Here is a 9,493-nt window from a genome sequence, read left to right as displayed (position 1 = left end):
AAGGAGAAAAGGCCAAGTTCACTCAACCAATTCTCATAAGGCATGCTCCCCAATCCAGGCAACATCCTTGTAAATCTCCACTGCACCCTTTCTATGGTTTCCACATCCTTCCTGAGGCGACCAAAACTGAGCACAGTACTCAACGTAGGGTCTGACCAGGGTCCTATAGAGCTGCAGGTTACCTCTCAGCTCTTAAACTCAATCCCAAGATTGATTAAGGCCAATGCATCGTATGCAGCCTTAACCACAGAGTCAACCTGCACAGCAGCTTTGAGTGTCCTATGAACTCGGACCCCAAGATCCCTCTGATCCTCCACGCTGCCAAGAGTTTTACCATTAATAGTACATTTTGCCATCATATTTGACCTACCAAAATGAACCACTTCACACTTATCTGGGTTGGACTCCATCTGCTACTTCTCAGCCCAGTTTTGCATCCTATCAATATCCCGCTGTAACCTCTGACAGCCCTCCACACTATCCACAACACCTCCAACCTTTGCATCATCAGCAAACTTACTAACCCATCCCTCCACTTCCACATCCAGGCCATTTATAAAAATCACAAAGAATAAGGGACCCAGAACAGATCCCTGAGGTACTCCACTGGTGACTGACCTCCATGCAAAATATGACCCATCTGCAACCACTCTTTGCCTTCTGTGGGCAAGCCAGTTCTGGATCCACAAAGCAATGTCCCCTTGGATCCCATGCCTCCTAACTTTCTCAATAAGCCTTGCATGGAGTACCTTATCAAATGCCTTGCTGAAATCCATATACACTACATCTACTGCTCTTCCTTCACCAATGTGTTTAGTCACATCCTCAAAAAATTCAATCAGGCTTGCAAGGCACGACCTGCCCTTGACAAAGCCATGCTGACTATTCTTAATCATATTATACCTCTCCAAATGTTCATAAATCCTGCCTCACAGGATCTTTTCCATCAACTTACCAACCACTGAGGTAAGACTTGCTTGTCTATAATTTCCTAGGCTATCTTTACTCCCTTTCTTGAATAAGGGAACAACATCCACAGCCCTCCAATCCTCCGGAACCTCTCCCGTCCCCATTGATGCTGCAAAGATCATCACCAGAGGCTCAGCAATCTCCTCCCTTGCCTCCCACAGTAGTCTGGGGTACATCTTGTCCAGTCCCGGTGAATTATTCAACTTGATGCTTTCTAAAAGCTCTAGCACATCTTCTTCTTTAATGTCTACATGCTCAAGCTTTTCAGTCTACTGTAAGTCATCCCTGCAATCGCCAAAATCCTTTCCATAGTGAATACTGAAGCAAAGTATTCATTAAGTATCTCTGCTATCTCCTCCGGTTCCATACACACTTTTCCATTGTCACACTTGATTAGCCCTATTCCCTCTCGTCTTATCCTCTTGCTCTTCACATACTTGTAGAAGGCCTCGGGGTTTTCCTTAATTCTGTCCATCAAGGCCTTCTCATGGCCCCTTCTGGCTCTCCTAATTTCCTTCTTAAGCTCCATCCTGCTAGCCTTATAATATTCTAGATCTCTATCATTACCTAGTTTTTTTTAGCCTTTTGTATGCTCTTCTTTTCTTCTTGACTAGATTTACAACAGCCTTTGTAAACCATGGTTCCTGTATCCTACCATCCTTTTCCTGTCTCATTGGAATGTACCTATGCAGAACTCCATGCAAGTATCCCCTGAACATTTACCACATTTCTTCCATACATTTCCCTAAGAACATCTGTTTCCAGTTTATGCTTCCAATTTCCTGCCTGACAGCCTCATATTTCCCCTTACTACATTTAACACCTTCCTAACTTATGTGTTCCTATCCCTCTCCAATGTTATGGTAAAGGAGATAGAATTGTGATCACTATCTCCAAAATGCTCTCCCACTGAGAGATCTGACACCTGACCAGGTTCATTTCCCAATACCAGATCTAGTACAGCCTCTCCTCTTGTAGGCGTATTTACATATTATGTCAAGAAACCTTCCTGAACAAACTTAACAAACTCCATCCCATCTAAACCCCTCACTCTAGGAACATGCCAATCGATATTTGGGAAATTAAAATCTCCCACTACAACAACCTTGTTATTACACCTTTCCAGAATCTGTCTCCCTATCTGCTCCTCGATGTCCTTGTTACTATAGTGTGGTCTATAAAAAACACCTAACCGAGATATTGACCCCTTCCTCTTCCTATCTTCCACCCACAGAGACTCTGTGGGCAATCCCTCAATGACTTCCTCCTTTTCTGCAGCCGTGACACTATCTCTGATCAACAGTGCCACGCCCCCACCTCTTTTGCCTCCCTCCCTGTCATAATTCATTATACCTCATAATAATTTAAGAATAAATAATGTCATAGAAGGAGAGCTGATATTTTATTGAATTTCATTAAACACCAGTAAAATGGTTATAATAAAATATAAGAATGTATGTATTTAATTTTAGAAATTTGAACTGACATTAATGTTGATCAGACTTCTATTGGGAAATGGTGAAATGATAAACTGACACATTTGTTAGAAGAATTAATGGATTCCATTTTTACAATACAAATGAAAGTCATTAACTCAACACCAGAGTTTACTTTGTTTCTAAGAAGTCTAAAACCACTCACTTAAAAAGAAATGCATTTTTATGGCATGTTATATTGGCCTATTCATTGCAGAGGCGGCTGCACTTCTGAGTTTGCGAGAGGCAATTAATTAATTGGACGAGATCACTGACACTGTTCAGTTTTAGTGTTAAGGGAAGGAAATCTGGAGAGGGGCTTGGTGCAGGAAAGAAAAGTCAGTTCAGGAACGGGCAGCGTGCCAACTGCAGATAAACTTTAAAGCATACTATGAGACAACATTCACAAGTTCAATGTGTTGGAATGTTGTCATAATACACTTGATGGAATGAATTTCCATTGTAATAAATGAATGATGTTTTACTTTAATGATCTGGAGGCTGAAAAATTCTGTTTGTGTGCACTGCTAGTATAATTTTGAGGGAATCCCAGTGACTAGTCATACTCAGTCACGTCTACGCATGTAGGTTGGTACATATCTCTAACTCATCACTAGATTCCTTTTCTGCAGCAGGTAGATTGTCAGAGTTTATGCACGCTGAAACGAAAAACTGAAGAGCCACTCTGGGAATGGAAAGGATCAAAACTTCATGTTTGGCAAGGGGCCATTTGAGGTGCACTTAAAGTACTGATGAATGCATTGAAACAATGGGAGCTTGACCCCGGTGAAGTGCAATCCAAAAATTATATTTGGACCGTTATTAATTTAAATGCACTCACACCATTCAGATGTAGTGAAACATGTGAGGAAATGCCAAAGTAATGCTTGCCAAGGTGAATGAGAGGGGATCTCATTGAAACCTATTGAATATTGAAAGGCCAAGCGAGAGTGGACCTGGAAAGGATGTTTCCTATAGTGGGGGAGTCTTGGACCAGAGGAACCAGACTCAGTATATCCCTTTAGAACAGAGATGAGGAGCCAGATGGTGACTTCTCTTTGGAAATCATTGTCATGTATGGCTGTGGAGGTCAAATCATTGGGTATATTTCCAGTTTTCCGGTAAAAGGGAGCACGCTTGGATGCAGCAGCTTCTCAGGGGCCAGTTAAAGGTTTGTTCCCTTTATGAGTGTCTTTTTTACAATCGCAAGACAATACTGTGTATGTTTTGCACATTGGTGCCAGAGGAATGCTGTTTCATTTGGCTGTATCCACGTACGGATGAATGATAGTTAAACTTGAATTTAATTGATATTTGAAGTGTTACAATATGACAACAATGAATACAGAATTGAGACAGGTTTTTTTAATAAACAAATAAACATTTATTTAAACTCTTCTCAATAAAAATGAAAAGTAAACAAACGACTAACTTAACCGGAAGTTAACCGCTATACGGCAACTCGAATATTTCTTGAAGTGATAAATGCGAAAGTCCAAACGATTTATACAGTCAATTAAGAGAGACTTTCCTGAAGTAACAATTTCCTCGACGATGTGACGTTACTGCTGATCCTAGATGAAATATGCCTTGCCCGAAGGATTCATGATGAAGGAAATAAAAATCGCTTGAAGGAACTGACCTTTTCCTTGGCGAATAACACTGCGCCCAACTCTTTCTGCTCTTACAGTGCAGGGGCTATCTTGGATTCAGGTTACTATTTCTGGAGCAAAGATCCAATAAGGTTGATCCTGTATTAAACTGCCGACAAGACCAACTTGACTTGATCCTTCGGGTTTCCATACTTCGGTAAATTCTTCACTCTCCATTACTTAGACTTTAAAATTAAATCAAGGATACATCAAACATAACTGGCAGTGATTTTCAAAACTGCCGGCACAATGACAATGTATCTTACAGTAAGAATTAAAACACCACTTTAAAACAAAACTGCATTATGAAACCAAATATGCAGCATAACGGAGTAATGGATGACTTAAACAATGTCCCAACAAAAGCTCCTGCGTCACAGCAGGCTTTCTCCATTTTATATCTGTTGGAACAGGCCATCACATGACCTCACACTGGTGGGAAAATACATCACCCCACCATCACAAGACCATTACATCATGCTCACCAGATACTCAATTACATCATGGTCATAAGACAATCACAATATACCCATGAGGTATGTAACAAAAGCAGAGGTTGACAGGTTCTCAATTAGTGGGAACATCAAAGGTTAACCCAAGAAAGCAGAAGAATGGGGTAGAGAGAGATAATAAATCATCCATGATGGAATGGTGGAACAGACTTGATGGGCCAGATGGCCTAAAACTTCTTCTATATATTATACTCTTATGGTTTTACTTGTTTTCTTCACCTGTTCCAAGGATGGGGTGTTTATGTGTATCTTCTATGCTTCTTATTATTTATTGCCTGATTTTTAAAGCTTTAATTGTGTGAACAACCTCCTGTATATTTAACAAACGGTGAATTTTTTTTAAATTAATTTTTTATGAGTTTCTCCAAGCTAGGACAAGCCCAATACATATGAACAAGAGAGGCCCCGCCCCTTTACGCTTATCACAACAGGGACAAATATCAGGATAGAACCGCGACAGTTTAGTTTTAGACAGATGAGCCCTGTATGCCACCTTGAACTGTAAAAGGCAGTGGTGAGCACATAGAGAAGTTGAATTAACTGACTTGAGGATTGAATCCCAAACCTCATCGGAGAAAGAATAATTTAAATTATGCTACCAGGCAGATTTAATTCTGTCGAAGCAGGCTCGCTTCAACATCGTTACCATATCTCGAATAGTAGAAATTAAACCTTTACCCAATGGATTCATATGAAGAAACAAATCCACAACATTTTTAACGGGTACCTCAGGAAAGGTTGGTATTAAAGGGTTGATAAAGTGTCTAATTTGGAGATATCTAAAGAAATGAGTGTTAGGTAGGCCAGACTTTACAGACAATTGTTCAAAGTTGCGACAACAAATGGTGACTTAAGACAACAAAGGGCAACTGAATGCTGCAACTTCAATATGAAAATCTTGCTGTACTGAAATATTGTGTGTATTGCAGAATAAAGCCTCTCAATACAGTCTATAGAATAACTGTAAAATTTGGTCCCGTGGGCACTGTTATTTGAGCAGTCAAGGACCAAATTTATTATGATCTGGCAGCTCATGCAGACACCCTGGTCACCATATTGGCAAAGTCATTGGCATTTGTAGCATTAAGCTCTGCCTGGTGTGCAGGGTGAGGAGATTATGACAATTGCCCCCTCTAAGCTGCATGGGTACACAGTTATGCGGTGACTGAAATGCTCCTGTGTACATAGCTTTCGTTTCCGTGCAGCTGGAATTTTCTTATATATAATGCTATTATAATTTTGAAATCTATTGTTAATATAGCTGTGAGAAATCCTGTAATTAAGTATGTGTTAATAAATATAATCCATAAATTTTCTAAATAATACATTTACCACAACCTTTACTCTGAAGTACTTTTGAGCTTCAACATACTTACATTGACAATATTTTAAATTTCAACACTGTTACAAACTGTAACAATAAACACAGAATGGAAGTCAATAGCTCATTGTCAATAAACCGTCATCTCGTTGAATGCAACATGAAAGACTGTATTTTACTGTATTTTACTGATTAAGAGTATTTGATTTCTCATTTTTCATTTTAAGTATACATAGTATGGACATTACAAAAATATTTAAATTGCCATGCAGTTTTCAGTCCTTGTAAAAACTTCCTGCTCAGAGAAATGGTCGGTTTGTGCAGCTGTAAGTAAAAATTAGAGGGAACGTGACTTTTACCAATGTACACCTCTAATGTAGTACTAGACTAGAACTTACTACATCAACATGTCCTATCACAGCCTTCCTTGGGCTGACAAAAATTTGCTACCAGCAAACTGGACCAATCATCACTATCATTATGTAACAACCTGGGAAAGGTTTCCCTGCTAATGTAATGGTTTCTGTGTAGCGCAGTGCTTGGGTTATGACTAGAGATAATAGGGGCTTTGGAATGTGCACTGGCCAATGAGGGGAGATGTTTTTCTTTCTTGTCTGCCTGAGAGAAGGTCTTGTGATCTTTTACTCGGCGGAAAATGGAGAGAGAGGAGGCCAGAACGAGGAAGCTGTAGACTGCAGGATGAAGTGGACTTGGAATGGGGCCAGGAGTCGATGCCCGGGGAGAGATCAATGGAGAACGAACAGACAGGAAAACAGTGAGTTCCAATGTTGTGCATGAGACTGTTTCATGAGAATGGACCCTTTTCCTTATTTTTTCTTTACTAACCATATAGTCAAATTAAGAATTATAAAGCTCAATCATTCAATTGCATATTGTGTACTGTTTGTTATTTTGTGGTACTGATTCGTAACAGGGGGAACACATCACACAGCATCCACCCAAACAAGATTTCTTAAGTTTGGCCAGGCCGGTGGTTAGCTTCCCCTAGATTAAGTCTCTACCCGAATCTAAGATTACAATGATGTGTTGTGTCATAAGACATGAATGATCAGTTTTTATGACCAAGATTATTCTTGACAAATTTTTCTACAGAAGTGGTTTACCTTCTTCTATGCAGTGTCTTTGCAAGATGAGTGACACCACCCATTAATAATACTCCAGAGATTGTCTTCTTGGCATCTGTGGTGATTTTATGGTGACCATCACCCCTCACACTGAATGTAGATCAATATAACACCATGAGATATAGGAGCAGTCTTAGAACCTTTGGTCCATCAACTCTGCTCTGCTATTTCATCATGGCTGTTCCAATTTTCCTCTCATTCTCAATCTCCTGCCTTCTCCCCATATCCCTTCATGCCCTGACCAGTTAAGAATCAATCAACCTCTGCCTTGAATATACATAAAAGGGTTGGCTTCCACTTCTGCCTGTGGCAAAGAAATCCACAGATTCACCAACTTCTGGCTAAAGAAATTCCTCCTCATCTTCTTTCTAAAATGATGCCCCTCTATTCTGAGGTTGTGTCCTCTGGTCTTAGACTCTCTCACCATAGGAATCATCCTCTCCGCACTTATTCTACCAAAGCCTTTCACTATTTGATAGGTCTCAATAAGGTCACCCCTCATTCTTCTGAATGCTAGCAAATACAGGCCCAGGGCCATCAAACACTCTTCGTATGACAAGCCATTTAATCCTGCAATCATTTTTGTGAATTTCCTTTGAACCATCTCCAGTTTCAGCACATCTTTTCTAAGATAAGGGGTCCAACATTGCTGATAATATTCCAAGTGAGGCCTCACTAATCTGAATATTACATCCTTGCTTTTACAGTATATTCTAGTCCTCTTGAAATGAATGCTAACATCACACGGGCCTTCCTCACCACAGACTCAACCTGCAAATTAACCTTCAGGGAATCTTCAGCAAGAACACCCAAATCCCCTTGCACCTCAGTTTTGTGTAATCTTCTCTATTTAGAATATAGTCAACCCTTTCATTACTTCTACCAAAATACATGACCATACACTTCCCAAAACTATATTCTCTGATATTTCTTTGTCCATTCTTTTAATCTGTCTTAAGTCCTTCTGTAGCCTCTTCACTTCCTCAAAACTACCTGCCCCTCCATCTATCTTCATATCTTCTGCGAACTTTGCAACAAAACCATCAATTCTAACATCCAAATCATTGAAATGTAATGTAAAAATAATCAGTCCCAACACAGACCACTGTATAACACTATTAGTCATCTGCAGTTGACTGGAAAAGGTTCCCTTTATCCCCACTGTTTGCCTCCTGCCAATCAGCCACTGCTTTATCCATGACAGAATATTCCTTGTAATACTATGAGCTTGTAGTTTTTTAAGCAGCCTCATGTGTGGCATCTAGTGAAAGGTCTTCTGAAAATGCATGTGCACAACATCAACTGATTCTCCTGTGTCTTTTCTACTTGTGATTACTTCAAACGATTCCAACAGATTTGTCAGGCAAGATTTTCCATTAAAGAAGCCATGCTGACTACAGCCTATTTTATCATATGCCTCCAAGTATCCTGAGACTTCATTCTTCATAATCGACTCTAACATCTTCCCAGCCACTGAGATCAGACTAACTGGCCTATAGTTTCCTTTCTTCTGGCTCTCTCCCTTCTGGAAGAGTGGAGTGACATTTATCATTTTCCAGTCTTCTGGAACCATTCCAGGATCTCGTGATTCCTGAAGGATCATTATTAATGCTTCCACATTTTTTCAGAACTCTGGTGTGTACACCATCTGGCCCAGGTGACTTATCTATCTTTAGACCTTTCAGTTTCCCAAGAACCTTCTCTCTAGTTATGGTAACCATGTTATGCCCCCTGACACCTGGAACTTAATATGCCTTCCCTTTGGCTTTCATGTTGGCTTTTTTTCAGTATCAGGGGAGAGTGCAAACACAGTTCCCAGTACCACAAATTTTGCAGTTGAGTATCCTGCATTTAGGATATCCCAGGCGTCAGCACACCTGAAGTGCAATGGGATCGGCTCATACTGCAATCTTGGCCCTCCTGATCACCGATGGTTGCCTGCCGGGTAAGTATATCATGTTGATTTTCACTTCTCTTCTTAGCCACAGTTGTGTCATCTTCCCTTAGAATACTTCTTTCTCTTTGGGATGTATATATACTGTGCCTTCCGAACTGCTTCCAGAAATTCCAGCCATTACTGCTCTGCCATCATCCCTGCCAGTGTTCTTTCCCAATCAATTCTGGCCAACTCCTCTCTCATGCCTCTGCAATTCTCTTTACTCCACTGCAATACTGATACTGACTTTAGTTTCTCCTTCTCAAATTTCAGGGTGAATTCATTCATAGTATTATAACTTGTCACTGAGGGTTCTTTTACCTTAAGCTCTCTAATCAACTTAGTTGCATTGCACAACACCCAATCCAGAATAGCTAATCGTCTAGTGAGCCCTAAGAAGCCATCTCATCAAAAATTCCTCCTCCTGGAATCTAGCATTGAACTGAATTTACCAATCTACCTGCATATTGAAATCCCCCATGA

General features: G+C 40.2%; 1 non-coding gene across 1 annotated transcript; it reads right to left on the bottom strand.

The window, feature by feature from the left end:
* Positions 1-8,865: 8,865 nt before the first annotated feature.
* Positions 8,866-9,027, bottom strand: LOC140733812 (U1 spliceosomal RNA). Its single transcript, XR_012100371.1, has one exon. It is a non-coding gene; the product is annotated as a U1 spliceosomal RNA (small nuclear RNA).
* Between the last annotated feature and the right edge of the window lie 466 nt (positions 9,028-9,493).

This window comes from Hemitrygon akajei, chromosome 9 (assembly GCF_048418815.1).
Source record: "Hemitrygon akajei chromosome 9, sHemAka1.3, whole genome shotgun sequence".
NCBI lineage: Eukaryota > Metazoa > Chordata > Chondrichthyes > Myliobatiformes > Dasyatidae > Hemitrygon > Hemitrygon akajei.
Note: the sequence above shows the minus strand (reverse complement) of the source record. Positions and strands in the feature narration are given on the sequence as shown.